The sequence below is a fragment of the Callorhinus ursinus genome, unplaced genomic scaffold (genome assembly GCF_003265705.2).
Source record: "Callorhinus ursinus isolate GAN/ISIS: 27379988/994484 unplaced genomic scaffold, GSC_fseal_2.0 scaffold3, whole genome shotgun sequence".
NCBI classification, from domain to species: Eukaryota; Metazoa; Chordata; class Mammalia; order Carnivora; family Otariidae; genus Callorhinus; species Callorhinus ursinus.
The window spans coordinates 79,093,181-79,116,030 of record NW_027397065.1 but is presented as its reverse complement, the minus strand read 5'-3'; the positions used below and the strand labels follow the sequence as shown (position 1 = coordinate 79,116,030).

The 22,850-nt window shown below is 36.4% G+C and overlaps 1 long non-coding RNA gene across 1 annotated transcript in view; it reads left to right on the top strand.

Moving 5' to 3' along the window:
• The window catches only part of LOC141371512 (uncharacterized), a 76,998-nt gene that overhangs the window by 36,269 nt on the left and 17,879 nt on the right, over positions 1-22,850 (top strand). Inside the window, exon 2 of the long non-coding RNA XR_012376511.1 lies at positions 20,235-20,389. This is a non-coding gene — a long non-coding RNA (uncharacterized lncRNA). The remainder of the gene's footprint in view (positions 1-20,234; positions 20,390-22,850) is intronic.

Here is a 22,850-nt window from a genome sequence, read left to right as displayed (position 1 = left end):
CAAGAAGAGATGAAGCTATAAAACTAGCTGTACCACTGTGCTCTCGAAAGAGATAATAAACATTATAATCATCCATAAACAATATTAGAAAAATATACAGTAAGCTTAGGGTTTTATAGTCAAGATAGTATCTTTATGATGTTAGAGGTGTCAGCTCAAGCAGGGTAATCTATACAAGTTTCCTGGAGCATCCTGCAGAATTTGATCTTTCTAGAAACTGTTGCGTATCTTATGTCATTGTGGATACTTCCTGGGCTCCTGATGACTCCTTGGCTCCAGTTCTTGACCATGGGATTTGGCATCTGCCCCACTTGGCTCTGAATTTCCTTGACCCCTGGCTGCCCCCACCCACCCCTGTGACCTGGGTGTTTACCAGAAACTGAACCTGCTGCTCACTTGCTGTTTTTTAGTACTGACTCTGCAAATTCCTGATCTAAATTCTGCTTAGCCCGGCAGTAGGTATCAGTGGGGACATATGTAGGCAAAGCAAATGGAGGGTTACATAACTGCCCAAACAACTCTTGCCAAATTCCATTCAGGCAGAAATGCCCATTTTGACGTGGGTTAGGTATATAGAAATGATTAAAAAAAATCAGAACTCTTACTTTGGTACTTTTAGGGTTTGATATTCCATATAATAAAGGGGCCTTAGTTTTGTCTTTTTGAGCATGCAGTTATTGGCCAATGCACCGAGTAGAGACAATTAAAATGTAATGTGTAACCCAAAGATCTATTGTATAAAAAAATAACTAAAAAGAAAAAAGGGAAATCTCAAATGGTATCATTCTCACATAAGACAATCTGTAACACTGAAGTAGTTTTAAAATTTAAAAATTTCCCTGTAGTATTGGGGTAGTTCTGGACCATAGATTTAAAATCCCAATGGACACATGTAGCTCCAGGCTATTAAAATCTCTTTCTGCTAAAGGTTAGATTAAGATCTGTTTCTTCTCTCTCCCTCTGTCTGTACCTTACTCCTTCCTTCTTTCTCCCTTCTTCTCTCTCTTTCTGTCTCTCTCTGTCCCTCTTTCAAACTGAACATATCTAATATAGACAGTAGTTAGGAGAACCTTGATTTCCAACATAGACTGATTATAATCAATGGGTCTTCAGAGAAGTGTCTTACGCAAAACAAGTTTCCTAAAAATGGGAGAATTTTGTCTGCTTGTTTCTAAAAAATCCCTGAGCAATATTGTAGAGGAAAATATTCTATCTCTCAGATGAAAACTCTTCTCTCATGAGTATCAATCTGCCATCAGAAACAAAATATAAAGAGGTCAAGAAGCCTTATGAATGTCCCAGTTGCTTTTTATCTCCATCTTCACTTTTTAAAAAATTTTAGGCATTCTAAAAGGTGTATGGAAGTACTTAATTATGGTTTTAATTTGCATTTCCCTAATGATTAATGATGTTGAACATCTTTTCATGTGCTTATTTGCCATCTCTATCTTTTCTCTGATGAGTGTTTATAAAAATCTTTTGCCTAAGTTTTATTAGGTTGTCTTCTTATTCTTGAGTTGTGAGAATTTTTTTATATAATTTGGATACACATCTCTTATCAGATATGTGTTTTGCAAATATTCTCCCAGTCTGCGGCTGGTCTTTTCATTTTCTTAACAATGTCTTTCAAAGAGTGGAAATTTTATTTTGACTGACTCCAATTTACATGTTTTCTAAAAGGTTAGTGCCTCTCCTCTCCTATCTAAAAGAAATCTTTCCTTAACTTAAAGTCATATAGACTTTATCCCACATTCTTTTTTAGAGGTTTTATAGTTTTAGAGTTAGGTTTATGAAATATTTCAATCACTTTAGAAAACAATTTTGCAGTTTCTGAAAAGGCAACCATATCTTTACCATATGATCTAGCAATTTCATTCCTAGGTGTTTACTCAAAAGAAATGAAAACATCTGTGTGTAAAAAGTCCTATACTTGAATGTTTATAGCAGTTTTTTTTTCAACTGGTGAATGGATAAATTATGGTGCATGCAGCAACAGGAAGCAGGTCAAAAGCACCATGCTAAAGGAAAAAGGCACAAAAGCTACATGCTTTATTATTCCATTTATATGACATTTTGGAAAAGACCAAAACTGTAAGGAGAGAATCATATTATCAGTTACCAGGGGCCAAGATGGGGGAAGGGATTAATTAAAAAGCGACAAAAAGGAACTTTTTGGAGAAAGAGAAATGATCTGTTTTTGTCAGAGACTTTATGACAACTTAGGTGCTTCAAATCTCTTTGAACTGCACATTTGGAAAAAGGTGAACTTTATTAAATGTAAATTATACCTGGAAAAATCTGAGTACAATTTTTTTCAGAGTTTAACTTTTGCACAACTATTTTGAAAGAAAAAAATTGAGTCTGTTTGTAAATCCCCTTTACCAATTTTTCACTACAAAAAAACCCCAATTTTTCCCAGGAGGTGATAGAGCCCAACTCTCAATTCCTGGCTCTCATGGAAGTGCTAATGAGTTATTACAGAAGTTTTTTCTATTCTTATTAAAAACAGAATCTATCAGTATCTTGGACTAGAAAAATCAGATGCATGTTAGCCTTTGCTCTTCACATATTACTAATAAGTTATCTGCCTAATTAGCACTGCCTTTTCAAGCTTTGAATTAAATTTAGTCATTTATTTTTTCTTTCTTCTCACTATCCTAGCTGAGGCTTTTATTCGATTCATCTTGGACCAGTGCATGTGGCTTTCAGTTGCTTTTCCTACCCTCAGGCTCTAACTTTTCCAATTCATATTGACTATGACCCAATAAATCTTAAAATGTAGACTTCATCAAGTTGCCTAACACATCATGATTACTTCTTCCATTTGCTTTTAAATGCTTTGGGAAATATGGCTCACTTTGTATCATGGTTCCAAACAAAATAGTCTCCAAAAAATAGGCAGCTAAAGCATTTTGTTTAGTTTAATAATTATAATGTATACCTGAATAGAAGATAAGAATTCCCCAAATTATTTTCCCAAACTAATTCTTAATGACTTTAATTTAAAAAAGAAAATATGTTTGGGAGAAACTGCTTAATCTTTAATGATATCAATACGTGTTGGTCTGGATGCCCATAGAGGTCTTTCTGTGGAGTTAAATATGGATGCTAAGAAATTTAACATGGATTTTGTCAGGGGTACAGTATCACAATTGCAAGATTGTACACTCTAAATAAGTCTTGAAAGATGATTAACTGCTTTTATGAATTAAATTTCTAAGAATCTACTTGACTACTGTATCTTATTCTATAGGTTGATCAACATCCACCTTCCACTTTTTAGGGATTTTCTCATTGAGATTTTTCTATCATCTCTCTCTCTCTCTCTCTCTCTCTATCTATCTATCTATCTATCTATCATCTATCTATCTATCTATCTATCTATCTATCTATCATCTATCTATCATCTATCATCTATTATCTATTTATCTATCATTTATCTATCATCTATCATTATCTATCTATCATCATCTATCAATCATCTAATCAACCAAATCTATTGAACATAACATCTATGTATTGTCCACCTGGATTATTGTGACTATCAAGAGAAATGTGATCAATTCACCTTCTTTATGTACATTTAGTTTTTTCAACTTCTGAAAAGAATCGGTAGTTTCATTTCCTACAGGATTCAGCAGTAATTAGCAATAAAGCAGGTTTATGGGGCTCTCAACCCCTGTAAGATGTGAAGAACATCCATGCTTGCATGACCTCTATTCCTCATCAATCTTTTGGAATACGTTCATAGAAAAATTGAAGCTTTATGGAAAATTGATTTCTTAGGAATCTGTTAGTACTTTGCATTTCCTCAATCTTGTCTAAACATCTATTAGAATTTGCATTTCTTTTATAGCTGTTTTTACAATGTGACATAATATATGTGGTATGCACTGAATGAAATCTGCTGAGATTTAGGAGTCATCAGCACTAGGGTCTAGTTATCATTCTCGCCTGGCTTCTACTGGTCTACCATCAAATGGAAGCAACAGGAATTGATGTTGTGTGCATTTCTTTCAGGCTTGAATACAATTTGATCACATGTAGTACATCACTACAACAGATACTTAAATAGACATCATGTGCTCAAGATATGCCATAGTTCCTTTTCTGTTAGAAAATTAATATTTTAGCGTATACAGTTGGCAGAAAAGATGAATGTCCTAGTGAGTGTTTATTGTGGTTTAGAATAGAGAAGATAATGCCAAAACTTTGATTCTTTTTTTCCTCTCTGATGTAGAAGAGCTTGTAAGGGCCTGAGATCTATCTGTATTGTTAACAAACGTTAATGCAAACAGGGGTAAGCCCTCATGTTAGCTGAATGTAGTAACAATAATAATTGGTAACGTATCTATACATTTCTCCCATGAGGAGAAAACAAGCAGGTCTGGAAAGGACCTCATAGTTCTGTGACAAATACCTCAGTTAAGTATCCTGGCAATGGTGAGTAGATGTTACCAATTAACTTCATTACCAGAAGGGATCTCCTTTTGGGCTTGAGGGTCCTGTATTTACACTAACTGTCCCCGCTCCCAATCTAACAGAGGATGTGAGAGACAGAGTGTGTAGGCAGATGGTTTGTTTTGTTTTCCATGTCTGTTTGTGGAATTTGTTTCTTTCCTTTCCATACTCAAATATCTTACATTTTTTTCCCTCCCATAACTAAATATCCTCTATTTCAACTTAGATTTACATTAAGTGGAGATCACAGAATGTCAGTTGGAAGCATGATGCTTTCACTGGTGCAATAACTTTCTTTAGAGTTTCTCTCTTTTTCGAAGTAGAGAGAGATGGCCCAGCTATCTTACCAGACAATAATCTTAATTCTCATACATAAAAATCATAATTCTCAAAGGGAATCAATAAATCCAAAACAGGAGTGCATTACAGGAAACTCAGATTCTTTCCTCAGTCTTTTATTTATTCATTCATTATATATTTTTTTAGATTTACCCAAGATTTATTGAGGACCCACCATGTATCAGGCATTGTCCTAGAAATTCTAAAGATCTAAACACAGTGACCACCTGGCAGAAGCTTCTAGGTAAAGAAACTTCAGAAGAGAGTATCCCAATTGTGTGCTGAGTGGTGTTGTTGCTACAAGATCTCCCTACCCAACACAACTCACACTGACACATTGAAGGCTAGACGACATTTGCAGGGGAGGAATCTTTGTAATTTTAAGCACTTTTCAACCTTATCTGAGCAAAAATCCCCCTCTCCACACACATATAATCATTAATTTTTAGTTTAAACAGAGAATTATCATGGTTAATTTTGCAAAAAGTTTGATAAAAACGGGTTGCGTTGCCTAACACACTGAAGCAAAATTTGAGCTTACTTTGGCGGTTATTGAGAAAGGGAATGAGTGAGGGGTCTAGAGGTGCAGAGGGTCTGGAAGTGAAAAATCCCCTGCAGTGGGAATGGTTGAGAGGTTGTTAAAGAGATTAAGTAAGATTCAATTTTATGTTTTCGGGTTCTGCTAGGTTTCTATATAAACTCTGGTGTTATTTCTTGACTCTTCGATGAAAGTTTATTTCCTTAAAACTGCCTGTGAGAGTGGTGGTTGCCGGAAACCAAGATTAAAAGAGACTGTATGACTTTGGGTCATCACAGGGTGGAGAGAAGGTACAGTTACTGGAGGGAAGATCAAAACGAGCTGGGAAAATCAGGAGAGGCAGGGCTCAAAATTCGGAGCTATAGATAATTAGGAGAAACTTAAGCCCCGATCAACACTTATGATTGGACCTGAGTCATTTTATTTATTATGTTAAAAGCATAAAGAACTTGGAGATGTTGAGGTCACCACCTAGACAGAGAGAGAGAAAAATTCCGAAAGAAATAATGACAATTCAGAGTGCCTCTTCTCCCAAATCCCTAAAGACATGTTATAACCAGAGTCTTTTTCCTTCAGGAATTACATTGTCTGAGCCATAGTGAAAGGATATCTATTGAAAGAAAGATTACAAAATGTTTCAAATAAACACAAATTAAAAAAAAAATCCTTTAAAAATGTCAGAGAGCAACTGCAGGATTACCAAGACATAAAGGAACAAAAGATATTCCTTGGAGACCGCTAGGAACAAAAAAAGAATGTATCCTTTATCTTGATTTAAAAGAGGGGTTTAAAGAAGGAGATCTAGGCTAAGGCGGGAGAGGGCATATGACTTATACTGGTTATTAGAACTATGGTTTCAAAGGGATTATGAGAATCAAGCCACGTAGTAGTCTGGGATGTGTGCTCTGGATCCAGACTCCTGGTTTTGAATCCCTTTTAGCTTAACTTCTCTGTTTCTTGGTATTCTCTCCTAGAAAATAAGGCTAAAAATTGTGTCTATTTCTACAGGGGGTTGTTGAGCACACTGATGGAATTAATATGGACCAAGTGTTTGGAACAGGGCCTGGCAGATGGTAAGTACTCAGTGAATGTTATTGGTTGGTTATCATCATAATTATTGAAAACCCCAAAAGCTGCAGGTAAGGAAGTCAAAATGACAGTTGGGGAATCTCATTCTAGTCTCTAAACAATCATATAGCTGGGCAGCTAGAGGAAGAGACATCAGGAAAATTACCATAGGACACTTCAGACATTGAATTGGTAATTTCCAAGGTGACATAAATGATACAGTGAAAAAAGAATATTCCATGATCTTAGGGGACAAATCTGGAGAATTTTGAGGGGTTCTGGCTCTGAGGAAAGCTGAGATGCAGCAAGTGGGACACATAGACTGAGTTCTATTGGATGTGAGATTGTTCAAAGAAAGATGCCTTAAGGAGGAATACAGTTTTCATAGAAGGTAGAAACAAACATGGTGACTTTGAAAAATAGACAATTTTGATAGATACAAAATTGATTAGTTTCAAAATTTTTAGTACAAAGAAACTTACAGAATAAAATAGAAGTCTGCCAGAAAAGCACAGATGAATTAAGACTGATTGCATACCCAGAATTTTAATTTTTGACTGATCTATCTTCCTAGAAGCCCCAGACGAAGGATGTGGAAAACTCTCAAGAGTAGAGAGACAAAAATGATTGAGGTTGATTAGGAAATTATTTTGATGTGCATTAGGCAGCTGGATAGAGTGTGGGAACCCAGATACTAATAGACCTATGATAAATCTTGCTCTTGCTTCCCATTTATGTCAGCATTTCCTACAGTGGAGGACCAACGGAATCTTAGGATTTGTTGGGATTAGAGAAAAAGATGGAGGTGTTTGTTTTACATTTCCCCCCAGCCCTGCTCCTGGGCTGTGGGTGGCCATGACTTTGCTTCTAGAAACACATGCAATTATGAGAAAGCACACTACAGAATTCCTTACCCCTGTCTAATGCAATCATCTTCTGAACTTTGGCTTACATCCCTCATTCAGTGCCTATGTAGACCACCCTTTACGTTCTCCCATTCTTTTTTTTTAAGATTTTATTTACTTATTTGACAGTGAAAGAGAGAGTACAAGTAGGGGGAGCATCAGGAAGAGAGAGAAATAGGCTCCTGCTGAGCAGAGAGCCCAACATGGGGCTCGATCCCAGGACCCTAGGATCATGACCTGAGCCAAAGGCAGATGCTTAACTCACTGAACCACCCAGGTGTCCCTACATTCTCCCATTCTTAACAATATCAATGACATGGATAACCATTCAACAATGGCCCTAACTGTATTTTCCTTCCTTATTTTTAAACAGATTTTTAAAAAGAAGTGTGGTAAAATATACATAACATCAAATTTACCATTGCAACCATTTTTAACTGAACAGTTCAGGACATTAAGTGCATTCCTGTCCTTGTACAACCATAACCAATTCCACCTCCAGAACTCTTTTCATCTCGCAAAACTGAAATTCTGTCGCCATAATGCTCCATTCCCTGCTCCCTCTAGTCTCTGGCAACCACCATTCTACTTTCTGTCTTTGTGAATTTAACTACTCATAGAAGTGGACTCAAGCTTATTTTTTTTTTTCTTAACTGGCTTATTTTTTTCTTTCTTAACTGGCTTATTTCATTTAGCTGAATATTTTCAAGGCTCATCCATGCTGTAGCATGGCAGCATTTCATTCCTCTTTAAGGCTGACTAATACCTCATTATATGTATGCACCACATTTAGTTTGTTCATTCAGTCATCAGCGGACACTTGGGTTGCTTCCACATTTTAGCGATTGTAAATAATGTTGCCACAAACGTGCATGTAATAATGTCTCTTCACATCCCTGTTTTCAATTGTTTTGAGTATGTACCCAGAAGTGTAATTGCTGGATCTTATGGAAATTTTGTTTCATGTTTTAAGGAACTGCCATGTTGCAACATTTTACATTCCCACCTGCAATGCATGTGTTCCAATTTCTCCATATCCTTGCTAACATTTATCATTCTGTTTTTTTTTAATAGTAGGTGTGAAGTGGTATCTTGTAGTTTTGACTTGCATTTGCCTAATGATTAGTGATGCTGAACATCTTTTTATGTCTTTATGTCTATTCAAGTCCTTTACTCATTTTAAAATCAGGTTGTTTGTATTATTGAGTTGTAGAAGTTCTTTCCATATTCTATATATTAATTCCTTATCAATTAAATAGCCTTTTGAAGTGTAATTAACATATAATAAACTATTCATATTTATTACAGTGTACAATTTCAAAAAGTTTTGACATATGTTTACCCATGTTAAATCGTTACCACCATTAAAATATTGAAGACATCTGTCATACAAAGATGCCTTCATGACCCATGATACTTTTTCCCACCTCTCCCTGTTCCTCTACCCTTCATTTCCAGACAATCACTGATATTTTTATGCTGCTATATATTGGCTTGAATTTTCTAGATTTCATATATGTATGGAATCATGTATTATGTACCTTTCTTTAAAAAAAGGTTTATTTATTTATTTTAGAGAGAGCAGGGGAGAGGCAAAGGGAGAAGGAGAGCCAGAATCTCAAGCAGACTCCACACTGAGCCCAGAGCCTGATGCGGGGCTCAATGCCACAACCTTGAGATCATGACCTGAGACAAAACCAAGAGTCCAACACTTAAACAACTGAGCCACTGAGGCACCCAAATTATGTACCTTTTTTTTTTAATGTGTGGTGGTGGTTGGGGGTGGTTCTTTCACTCAACACACTATTTTGTGATTGATCCATGTTTCATGTGTCAATAATTCATTCATTTTTACTTCTGAATAGGATTCGATTGTATGGATTACACCACAGTGTGGAAATACACTCACCTGAGGATGATCATTCATTTGGGTTGTTTCAATTTTTGGTGATGACAAATAAAACTCTTATAAACTCTTATAAACATTTATGTATGTCTTTGTATGGACATCTATACCTTCATTCCTCCTAGGTAAATACCTAAAAGTGGTTTGGCCAGGTCAACAGCAGTGTCTGAGAGTTTCAGTTGCTCCATATCTTTGCCAGCACTTGGAAAAGAGCCAGTCATTTTATTTATTTATTTATTATTTTAAAATAAAAAAAAATTTTTTTAAAGATTTTATTTATTATTTGTCAGAGAGAGAGAGAGAGAGAGAGAGCAAGCACAAGCAGGGAGAGTGGCAGGGAGAGGGAGAGGGAAAAGCAGGCTTGATCCCAGACTCTGGGATCATGACCTGAGCTGAAGGCAGATGTTTAACAGACTGAGCCACCCGCGCGTCCCAAGAGCCAGTCATTTTAATCTTAGCCATTCAAATAGGTGTGTAGCAGGATCTTACTGCAGCTTTACTTTGCATTTCCTTCATGTCTATTGATATTGATATCCTTTTCTGTGCTAATTTGTATCTGTATGCCTTTCTCTTCTCTTCTCTTTTGAGGACTTCAGTTACACATCTTTTAGGCCAGAGCTTACTAGTGTCTGTTTATCTTTGCTTTCAGTCTTTTTGTTTCATTTTGGGTAGTATCTATTGCTGTATCTTGAAGTGCACTAATCTTTTCTTAGGCAGTGTCTAATCCATTTAAGCTCCACTGTGTGTGTGTGTGTGTGTGTGTGTGTGTGTGTGTGTACATATATTTCAGACTCTGTGGTTTTTACTTTAGAAATTCTATCTGGGTCTTTTTTTATATTTTCCATGTCTCTACTTAACATGCTCAATCTTTCCTGCATTTTCCAAAACATATTGAACACAATTATAAGAACTCTTTTAATGCTTTTGTCTACTAACTCTATCAACTGTGTCATTTTTCTGTCCATTTCAATTGATTAATTTTCTTCCTCATTTTGGCTCTTATTTTCCTGACCTTGTATATATGGCCACTTATGATTGGATGTCATTTTGCTTTTCCTTCTTGAGCACCAGATATGTTTTGTAGTCCCATCAATATTCCCAAGCTTTGCTCCAGGAAGTCTTTCAGTTATCTGGAAATAGTCAATCATTTCAGGTTTTGTTTTTAAGCTTTGTTAGGCTGAATAGACCAGAGCAGCAGTTAGACTGTTGCTAATTTTCCTCACTAATGTCTGATCCATCCAATGTCTCATGAAGTATGAGATTTTCCATCATGGTGATGGGGAACAGGAGCTATTCCCAGCCTTTCTTGATCCCTGAGGATCATTTATTTTTATTTTTATGAGTACTTCTTTTCTGCTTCTTGGGTAGTTTTCCAAGAGTGCTGATCAGTACTCAACTGAATATTTGAGAGGGATGCTCTGTAGACATCTCTGATTCCCTCTTTGTGCAGCTGTCTTCTTTATGATATTCATCCCTGCAAACTCCACCTGCCATGCCTCCCTCAAAACACACACACACACACACACACACACACACACACACACTGAAATCCCAGCTCCATCTTCTCAATCCAGGGACATCACCAAGGCTCCATCTGAGTTGTCTCTCCGTGTGTGTTCTGGTCTGGACAGTATCTTCAGGCAGTAAACTAGGGGGATTGTATAACTCACTTTGTTTATTTCTTATCTGTTAGTGATCACTGTCTTTCATTATCTGATGTTCAAGAAATGCCTTGTTTCTTGTTTAGTTTTTGGTTGTATTAGGTAGGTGTGTAGATCCAGTCACTATCACTTCAGCTTGGTTGGAAGTAGAAGTCTTTTGTAGAGTTATGTTGATGTTGTATCTTTGCCTTTCCTTACAAGTTCAGCTTGAGAAAGGACTTAGGTAAAAATTGTTTACTTGGGATATGATGCTAGGAGGCAGGAGAAAGTAAGATATTATAGAAGGAAATGCTGGTATAGATTGCCCTGTTATACTGGTTACCACCATGCATGCTAGAGCCTCTGAGGCCTTATGTTAGGAATAAACAGAAGCTTGGTGGGGCATTTATTAATTCACAACCTCAAACTACTTGATATTAGCCCCCAGCCATATTATAGTCTGTACATTTTTTGAGTTTCATGGTGAGCTCCTACGTCTTTGCAAAAAATTCTTGGGCAGCAAAGTGGAGAGATGTGGCAGGTATGTGAGAGGGGCTGCTAAAAGTGTACAGGGCACTTGTCCATTGCAGTTGATATTGTTGGGCTGAGTACATGTGGGACAAGTAATGTTGGTCCTAGTTCTTTACTGAGAAAGCTCACTTTATTCCCCCAACATCAATTCCTCATGTTCATTCTTCCTCTGCCTTACTTTTGAAAAATAACATCACTCCAACAACTTTTTGCTTAACTCATTTATGTTAGTGTGAAATGTTTCATAAAGGGTGGGTGTTTTTGTGAACAGAAAAGATTAGTTCAGAGCCACTTAACTTTTAAAATTAATGACCCGTTTATTAAATATCAATGAGAAGCCCTAAAGCTCTGATTCATCATTAAGCTTTTACGTTCAACTACATATCTCATTTTCCTCCTGATAAACCTGATACATTTTAATGACCACATTAAAAGCAATTTTACAAAATAATTCAACATATTTTAATTTATAAAAATAATTTGTAATTGTAATATATTTGATTCTTATTTTAAGGCCCTCAATTTCCTCACCCAAAATAAAAATAAAATTCCCATGTATGAAAATAATTCTTGGAAATCTTAAGCCTTAGATGAGTCTAAGTTTTTTAGTATTTTTTTAAGATCTTATTTTTTTTTTGTTAACCTAGTGGGATTTCAAGTTAAAATATCAGTGTAAAACTATTACTCATTTAGATGTTTTAAATTGAAATTAAAAACTAACCTGCTACTGCAAAAGGCAAAATTCTTTTAAAAAATTACTTAAGCTTAAAACATAAAATTTGTGAGGATTATTATCTAATACAACATTATAACTATTAAGGATTTGACTAAACTTGTCATTTAATGCTTAATTTTAAAAACTTAAAAGTTAAAAATGATTAACCACTAGGGAATCGATCATACCATTTTAGGAGAACTTTAGAATCAGTTTCCAAGCTTAATTATTTTGGCTTGGTGGCTCAGTTGGTCTGGACTGCATGGCAACCAGATATTTGAACAAAATGTGAGGCTTTGGGGTTGTAGATTTTATCCATGTTTCTATCTGCCTTGCTGAACCCCTTTTATTTCATAGTTTCTCTGTAAATGGGGCACTCTTTTATCCTGTCTCTTCTACATTCAACTCACATACTCCCAAACCTCTAATCTGCTGAAATCCCCAGTTAGGTTTCTTCAATTATCTTACAACATTGCAATATTAATTTATGAATTAATTTCAGAAATTTTTTTTTTGAGTGTCTACTATGTGCCAGGCACTGCTCTAGTCATTTGGAGATATTGTTGAACAAGACATAAATTTCTGCTTTTAGAACATACACACCAGGAGAAGGAGGATACACTAAATGACAAGGCTATCAAGTAAGTAAAAGGTACAATAGGCACATATAAATTTATTACTTGGTATCTTAAGAATAGATAAATGTTAACAGATAAAGAAAACACAGAGCAGGATAAAGGAGTGTGAGTGCTATAGAGAGGGAGTTTACAGGATGGGAAATTATATAAGATGGTCAGGCAGGGTCTTCTTAGCTGGTGATATTGAAGAAGGGTATAAAGGAAATGAAGGAGTCAGGTAAGCAAATATTAGGGAAGAGTGGCCCAGGCAGTAGGTACAGATAAGTTATGCCAGTTATCTTTGATGGACAATAATGCTTATGAGTGGCCAGTAAGATATCAGAGGAGAGATGAGGTCAGAGAGCTAACACATAATCCTTGTATGTGATTGCAAGTGCTATGTTTTTGTGTCCTAGGACATTGGGAACCATTGCTGGGTTTTGACCAGAGCAATGACACGACCTGACTTAGGTTGTATAGGAATCCCTGTGGCTTCTGAAGAGATTGAAAATAGAATGCGAATGGTTGACAAGGTAACAGCAGGGAGACTTGTTAGAAACCTATGGCAATGATCCAGTTAAGAAAGAATGATGGCAAAAGGCAGACTGGAAGCAATGGATGTGCTGGGAATTCTGGATATGTTTTCAAGATAAGTCAACAGAATTTCCTTTTAGACTGAATGTGAGATGTAAGTGAAGGGGAATCAAGATGGCACCAAACAGTTTTGGCTTGAGGAAATGGAAGAATTGCCATTAAGTAGGATCAGGAGTAGCTAGAGTACAATTTAGCATATGTTCAATATGAGCTACCTATAAGACATACAAGTGCAGATGCCAAGTCAACAGCCAAATACATGTTTCAGTTCAGGAGAGATGTTTGGAGATCCAGACTGGAGCTATAAATTGGGGAGAGTTATGAATGGTATTTTAATCCATGAGATTATATGCTTCAAGTAGAAATTAAAAGGGTAAAAGACAGATACATGGAGAAACTCAACATAGAGTCACCAGGGAAGGGTAGATAAACAAAAGATGCCCTGTACAAGCCACCAGTGATGTAGGATGAAAACTGAAATATTTTGGTATCCTAGAAGCCAATTAAAGGAAGTATATTCAGGAAAAAAAAATGATCATCTGGGCCAAATGGTGCTAATAGTCTAATGAGATACAAACAAACAAAATGAGGACTAACTGACTATTGGATTTAGACTTATGGAGGATCTTGGCAACCTTTATGAGAACAATTTCAGTGAAATGATGTGGGTGAAAACCTGATTGGAGGTACAGGAGAAAAGAAAGAGACGGATTGGAGACAGTAAATGTAGGTCATTATGGAAAAGTTTGCTGCAAAAGAGAAAAGAAATGTAAATGCTGGGGTGTGTGGTCAAGATAAATTTTTATTGAAATGAGAAAACACGCAAGATGTTCATATGCTGATGGGGATGAACCAGTACAGAGGGAAAATATTTGATTAGATAGGATTGAGAACACAGAATTGCTGATCTGATACCATATCCTTGAATATATAAGAAAATATGGGGTTCAGTGCACAAGTTTAGAAACTGGCATTAGATCAGAATATGGAGAGTTTTTCTGTGGTAACAGACTAGAAGGGAGAGTGAGAGCTAAAGATGCTGGTCAGTGGGTAGAAGAGATGATGAAAGTTTGTGAATGTTTGTTTCCTTATTACAGTTGGAATCAAAGTTGTATTTATCGACTCAATGTTTGTGTCCCTTAAAATTCATATGTTGAAGCCCTAACCCCCAGTGTGATGGTATTTGGAGATAAGGCATTTAGGAGACCATTAAAGTTAAATAAGGTCATAAGGGCTGGTCCTGATACGGTGGGATCGTGGCCTCTCTCCTCACACAGGCCAAGAAGAGGTCAGGAGAGCACACAGTGAGATGGTGTCTTCCTACAAGCTAAGACAACTCAATGAAATCTACCTCACTGCCACCTTGATCTCACACTGCCCAGCCTCCAAAACTGTGGGAAAGAAATTTCTGCTGTTTAAGCCATTCAGTCTATGGACTGTTGTTATGGCAGCCTGAGCTGACTAATAAAATTATCAGCTGGAATTGAGATTGAGGGGGATGACATGGGCTTAAAGAGAGAGGAGAAAAATACCTGTTATTCTAGGAGAGTGGGAGAATGAAGTGATGAGAGGTGTACAGTGTGATTATAGCATTCAGGACTCACTGAGTTTTGTGCTCATGGGTTTAAAAGGAAACTAGTTAATGTACTTGTGTTTTTTATTTTTTGTCTTTGTTTTTGTTTTCAGGCACACAGCTACATGGGTTCTGGCAGGAAATGCGTGTAAAGTTGTGTCTACCAAGATGCATGGTTTTGCCAAGTGAGAAATCACAGTGAGAAAAGGAAAAGGAAATAGAAGGTAGTGACGGTGGCCTGATTATGATGATTAACCAGGGACTTTAAGATGGCTAGGTGGGGGAATGAAGATATTAACAGAATGAGGGACAGCAGATGAGTGATAGATACTCAAAGAATTGGAGGTTCTGTGAGAGCCAAAAATGGATGCTGGTGGTATGGTGGGAGGAGGGAATGAAGATAGGAAAAGTTGTGGTGAGTGAATTGGGATGCTTAACATGGAGACTAGGGAGGGACCGTAGCTTTTCCTACTGACAAAATCTAGACTAAGATCCTCAAAGTGAGTTGTTGAGGAGCACCTGGGTGGCTCAGTTGGTTGAACACCCAACTCCTGGTTTCCACTCAGGTCATGGTCTTGGGGTTATGAGATCAAGCCCGCATCGGTGTTTGAGCTCAGTGTGGAGTCTGCTTGAGATTCTCTCTCTTCTCCTCCCCCCTTCAAATGGGTAAATAAATAAAATCTTAAAAATAATTGAGTTGTTGAGGTAGCTGCCAGATAAAATCATTGCATCATCAGAGGAGAAAAACTCAAGAAATAAAGAGAAACTTTTGGAAGGACAATGTATATTTCCGTTTACAGATTTCTGATTGGAAAGAATAACAAGGATTCAGAAGCTAATAGCATTGGGGAATGAAGAAGAGCAATGGGTAGTCAGTAGAAAGCAGTAACAATGGGGACAGTGGATGGTAAGATCAGATGTCAGCATCAAAGCTGACAGATTCCTATGGAGGAGGAACAGAGAATGATCTGAGACTGCCAATGAGCCTTAGGAGAAAGAAAATAGTCCCCACTTAAGAGGACAACAGAGGAAGCAGTGTCTTTAGAACAAAGATCAAGGATTTGCATAAAGCAAAGAGAGTGTTTAGAGAATAGATTAAGGATACAAGATGTTCTGTTGACAATGGACCACCAATTCCAGAGGGCATAGTGGAGGGGCTTTAGGAGTTGGGGAAAGATGGGAGAAGTCCTATGCACAAGTGATGTGTGGAACATTGTGTGGAACCTTAGAGTCCAGGAAGGAAATGTAGGCCTGGAAGTCTGTGAACTTGGAACAACTATCACAAAGATAAATGTCCAGTTACTGAGATGCATCCAAGCAGATTCAAGGCAGGTAATAGTGGTGAAGCTGACGGTGGTCAGGAATAAGAAGGGGTGGTTCATGGGTCCCTCTCTTGACCTGTGCTGATGGAAGTTGAAGGCAATACACTTGGTATTACTCTTGAGCCCAGTTAGCGGAGACACAATCTCACCTGGGTGTGTACTTAGTCTCTTGATTGACCCGAGCACGTCTATGGAATCTGGTGCCACCTCAACCATGACTCCATTTCAACCTCTGAGGAGGGTGAAATGCACCCAAGGCCTTGCAGCAGTGAGGTCTTAGTACCTATTCTTGACCTTGGATGAGAGTCTCACTACAGCTATTTTTATATTTTACATTTAAAACTTTTGTTTTTATAAGTTTTATACATAACATGTAGATTTACAAGGTTCACAAAGTTCATCCACATTTTTCATGCCTCATAAGGCATTATTTTTACCTTTTTAGTTTTCTATTTGCTATTGATCAACTTTTTGCCAGAATAGAAAAAAAGAACACTTAAGAATCTAGCTGTTCCTTTTTCCATTATAATTTCTTATTGGTTTTTTAATTCAATTAACCAACATATAGTACATCATTAGTTTCTGATGTTGTGTTCAATGATTCATCTGTTGCATATAACACCCAGTGCTCATCACATCACATGCCCTCCCTAATTCCCATCACCCAGTTACCCCATCCCCCCACCCGCTTTCCCTTCTGCAACCCTCAGTTTGTTTCCCAGAGTCAGGAGTCTCTCATGGTTTTTCTCCCTCTCTGATTTCTTCCCATTCCGTTTTCCCTCCCTTCCCCCCCGATTTTCTGCGTTATTTGAATCTAGCTGTTCCTTAAAAAATATTTTTAAATCACCCTTAGAGTGTTAGTCCCGTTTTTTCTTTTTCTGTAAGTTCCTTGTGCCTCAAATTTCTTAGTCATTTTGGAACTTTACAGTATAAATCAAGATTTTTTTTTTATTGACTTCTTACACTGCAAGCTCAAATTTAATTTCTCTTAGGTCGCTAAGTCATGTTACCCTAGTCCTTGTACTTTTCAACTTTCAACATTTTATTGCTGTAGTTTTCTCTCCAATTGTCTTTGTGGCTTTTAAAATTATATAGAATATTAATAATATAATTAATTATATAATTATGAATATATTACATACATATATATTAAATATAATTAATATGTTAATATATAATATATATTTTATTCTTTTTTACAATGTAAATATTAAATACTTAAATGCAAATATTAATCAATGGGCCGAATAAGAAATCAAATGCAAATCAAAATATGTCTCAAAACCAAAGAAAAAGAAAACACAATATTCCAAAACCTATGGGATGCAGCAAAAGAAGATGTTAAAGTGAAATTTATGCATTTTACCCTCCTCAGAGGTTGAAAAGGAGTCATGATTGAGGTGGTACCAAATGTTTGTTTTAAGAAAAAAAAGTTCAAAAAAAGAAAATATTTCAAATAAACAATTTAACATTATACCACAAGGAACTAGAAAAAGAAAAACTTTGCTGAAACTTAGTAGAGGAAGGAAATAAAGAAAAATCAGAAATAAATAAAATAGAGACTAGAATAAATAACAACATAACATTGAAAGTAATGATCAGTTTTTCCAAAAAATAAATCAGCAATGCTTTAATGACAATAACTAAAAACAAAAAACAAAAAACAAAAAACAAAAAAAACAGAGAGGCTCAAAAAACAAAATGAGAAATGGAAAACAATACAACAGATAACCACAGAAACACATAGTGTCAGGTTACTATAAATAATTATATACTAACAAATCAGATAACTTAGAAAAAATAGAAATATGAATATATAATATGTATTTGATTCTTCAATTGAAGTATAGTTGACATACAATGCTATATTAGTTTCAATTGTACAACATAGTGGGATTCTACAGTTCTTTACACAATGCTCAACACAATAAATGTAGTTACCACCTGTCACCATACAACATTATCCCAATATTAATTACCATATTCTTTATGCTGTACTTTTCATCCCTGTGATTTGTTTATTTTATTGTTTATTGTTTTCTTTTATAACTTGAATTTTGTACCTTTTATAATCTCCTTTTATAAAATATATAAAATTATATTCTAAGGCTTTAAAATTATATTTTTACTGTTATTTGTTGGGGCTTGGGGGGGGAAAGTTAAAGTAATGTGTATGTTAAATATGATTACCTGGAAGGTTTTTGCATGATGAAGCTTATTTTGTAGGATTAAGTTTATTAATATTTCTGATGTATAATGATATACTTGAAAGCACGTATATTTTAAAGATAGGTTGCTCAGGACTTATTTTAGAGATCAATACTCACACTGGCCAGAGTGCTCTTTCTAATTTAATAAATACGTGTTGATTGAAAATAGTCTCAGAGAGTTAGCAGAGTTTGCAGTTTTCCTACTAAGCACAACATCTTCATTTGAAGCATTAATTCCTACATATTTAAAAAGCAGACACAAAATCCTTTTATGTGGAGAAGTTATCTAAATTTAGTGGATGAGCACCAGAACAGTGGGACATCTGCCCCTGTAAATCATGAGAAAATTGAGCAATTCAAGATGTCAAATAGTCAGATGCTCTTTGCAGTAAAAAAAAAAACAAAACGAAACAAAACGAAACAAAACGAAAAACCTACCAAACAAACAAACAAAACCACTCTTAATGATGTGGCTTTGGTGATGAGAAAAGACTCGTGAAATATTTATTATATACCCATTCCCAGGCACAGAGGCTACATGATGCAGCAATGGTTTCCCAGATCTGCAAAAGGGTGCCACCAACACGGTCTCATGGAAACCGTGTACCTGGAAGGATTCACAAGAACATTTAAGCCTATGTATAGGAATCAGGTCAATTTTTATTCTTTAGAGCCCTTTGATTAAACCTGAAATTGGGTAGTTGAAACCACTATGTGCTTCAACCGCATAAAAGGCTTTAAAATTTGATTTGCCATGTATTATCCATAACAGGCTCTATTCTTGACTGAGGTTAGGTTTTTTTCCTCCTCTTAGGAAACAGATGGAGTATTTTATTTGGGGGTAAACTTTCTGCTGCTGCAAGATGAAGATTTTCCCCTGAAAACATTGTTTTACATTTTGAAATCAAGTACGGCAAGACCAAATAAATCTCGGGCTTGGTCATTTCCTGTGCTCCTTCACCCTGTAATCACATTAAAATGTAATGACATTTGATGGGGCACCTGGGTGGCTTGGTCATTAAGCGTCTGCCTTTGGCTCAGATCATGATCCCAGGGTCCTGGGATCCAGCCCTGCATGGGGCTCCCTGCTCAGCTGGAAGCCTGCTTCTCCCTCTCCCACTCCCCCTGCTTGTGTTCCCTCTCTTGCTGTCTCTATCTTTGTCAAATAAATAAAAATCTTAAAAAAAATGTAACGACATTTGAAACATCATCTTTCTCCAACCACTGGTCATTATTTAAATGTGTTTCCACAGGGTAGAAGCCTTAAGCTAGCAAAGACACAAAATGAATGCCTTCAGAGTGTAGAGGGAGACATTTTATGGCATACCTCGTGAGGGGCCCTGGCGGGACCTTAAAAAAGTAACATGTTTTAATTGCCATTTGCTTAAGTAAGCCCGCTGTTTCTTCCATTCTGCTTTCCTCTCAGTCACACTTCCCCTCTTGTTGGATGGTTTCTTTTGGGATTTGGGATGGGATCTCCTTTTGGGATTCACCTAAGGGGAGGTAGAGATGGGGATGCCTTTGGTCTGTGTTCAGTGGGATCCGTGTGAGTGGGTTATAGTCACATTCATATACAGTTCTGTTGTTGTCACCTATATCAGCATATCATTTCCTTTAGAATACAGCACTGGAAACATCTGGGTTGCACAGGAGAAACACATTTTGAAATGTGTCATGGACTGAAATTCCCCAAATTCATAAAATGAAGCTTTAGTCCCCCAGGTGATGGTGCGTGGATATGGAGCCTTTGGGTGATAATTAAATTTAGAAGACTCATGAGGGACCCTCATGATACTATTATTGCCTTTATAACAGGAGGAAGAGAGACCAGAGCTTTCTTTTTCTCTGGCCACCGCCTGAAGACATAGCAGGACAACAGGTATGGGCAAGCCGGGAAGAGGGCCCCCACCAAGAACCCAACCTGGCTGGCACCTTGATCTTGGATTTCTCAGCCTCCAGAACTGTGAGAGGTAAATGTCTTGCTTAAACCACCCCGTCTATGGTATTTTGTTACGGCAGCCCAGCCTGAGACAAAATACACAGAGCCAGAACAAATCATTGAAAAATGTGTTTAATTATCAGATGCATAAAACTTAAATGCAAGACTTAGTTCTCACTGAATCAGTTTCCTGCAAAAATGGACTTGAACAATGCAGTATGTACGATTGTAAACACACCAACTTTTCTTTTCGATGGAACTCATATGAAATACATTTAACAGAATTCCCCTGATTTTAGGACACAAATCTGTGGCGTTCTGCAAACAGCAAAACTATCCCTGTGTGGAGCCCTGTGTTTCATGTATCTCAACCTATCGGATCTAAGTGGATCTGATGCATTTTGTCCTGCTGAAGGCTAACGTCCAATATGAAACTGCATGTAAATTGCCACCAACATGGCAAAGTGGTCTAAAGAAACCAAGTATTTCTACCTCTTTCATCAATAAGTTATTGTGTGTTCCCTAAGACAGACGTTGACTACACAATTATGTAGCTCAACCTTAAATATTGAAAATTCAATCTGAGAGCACTGTCAAAGAATAATTTTCAAAAAAATTAAAACTGTGACTTTTATGCACATATAACAATGAACATGTGTTAGGGATTTTGTTTAACTCATTAATTAGGAAGGTGGGAAGATGTTAAATTAGCTCAGAAGGAAATCCAAAGGACATATTTATAGATCAGGAATATTGCAACTGGAGATAAAACTAGCTGCCACCCCAGCGGTGGAGAGAAATTGCTTGAGCCTGTACTTGGCATATCTACAGATGAGGATTACTGTGTATTTATATCAATTATCTGCAACTCAGAGTATGGCATGATAACTCCCAAAGAATCCAAATAAGATAACCCAGAAGGGTGTTCGCTAGACCAGAGGTGGGCAAACCTTCTGTGAAGAGCTAGATAGTGAATATTTGAAACTTTGTGGGCAATACTGTCTGTGTTGTGAGAACTCATGTCAATCATCATAGAGCTAAAGTAGCCACAGATATGTATACACAAGTGGGTGTGGCCGTGTTTGGAAAAAACTTTATGAAGAGAAGTAGATGGTAGGCTGGATTTGGCGAGAAGGCTGTGGTTTGCCAGAGCCTGCCGTAGGCAATGTATAGTTGTCTACGAAGGTGCATCTCCTTCCCTCCGCAACCCACTTCAACCCAAGTTGATTTCCTTGAGAATTTCTGACCATCCAGATAAATTAAAGCTGTATTTCAACTTTAGGAGAGAGCTAGTTCAATCCCAATTTGCACTTACCCTGAAACCTAATCTTTTGAATCTGTGTATCAAGGAAGATTAATTAAAATTCCAACCCAAACATTTCAAATCCTAGGTGAACTCTGAATTTTGTTGTCTTCACCTTGGTCTTACACGATCACCAGAGTTCATTTATATCTCGGGGTTTTTCTCTCATAAAAAAAAAAAAAAGAAAGAAAGTAAAGAAATTCCTCGGGACCCAAAAAGAAAAGTTTGAGGTTTGGCCTTGTCTTTTTTTATTCTTTTCTTCTTCTTCTATTTGGCCTGGTAACTATTTACTTAATGGTTACTACTTTTAGGAAGATTTTTAAAAAAATCATACTTTTTAAAAATACTGTTTGAAGGGCTTGTCTGAATTAGTCAGTTGGCCTTAATGTTCACAGAAGTCCCATTTTGTGGATACTTTAAATAACTTAAGTATTGATTTTAGCATTGCACAAAATAACCTTGATTGCATGTGCTTCTAGTTGGACAGTGTCATGAAGGTCAATAAAGTATTATTTTGTTCACTCTATTCTGTTCTGAACTATTTCTTTTGACTTTAGGAAACCTGAAATTAAGATCCTTTCTTTTAGAGGCAATTGAAAGTTGGTTCCACACTATTAAAAATACTTTAGCACTGCATAAATGATAGAGTATCATCAGATATTTAAAATACATTGTGATTTACTAGTGTTGGATAATTTTTCAGAAATAAATCTACCCAGGGTGCCTGGCCAGCCCAGTTGGAAGAGCATGTGACTCTTGAACTCTGGGTTATGAGTTCACACATTGGGTGTAGAGATTATTAAAAATAAATAATAAACTTAAAAAAGAAATAAATATAAATATAAAACAAATTTTATATATGTCTCTGACTGTGGGTTTAATTAATTTTGAAAGAAGTATGCTATTGCATATCCCAAATTATAATTTTTCCCTTTACTGAAGCACTCAAAATAAGAATAAAAGCAAAATTATAAGGCTACATTTATGAGGTAAGAAAATCTTTTTTAAATATGCAAATAGTTATAAATCATAAAAGGATAAGTTTACATGTTTAAATACATTAAATTTAAAAATATTCTGCATGATGGAAGATATGCTACATAACAGAGAAAGATAAGATGCAGACTAGGAGAAAACAGTGGAAGTAATACATTATATGTTAAAAAAAAAAGAAGAAGATAGCAGGAGG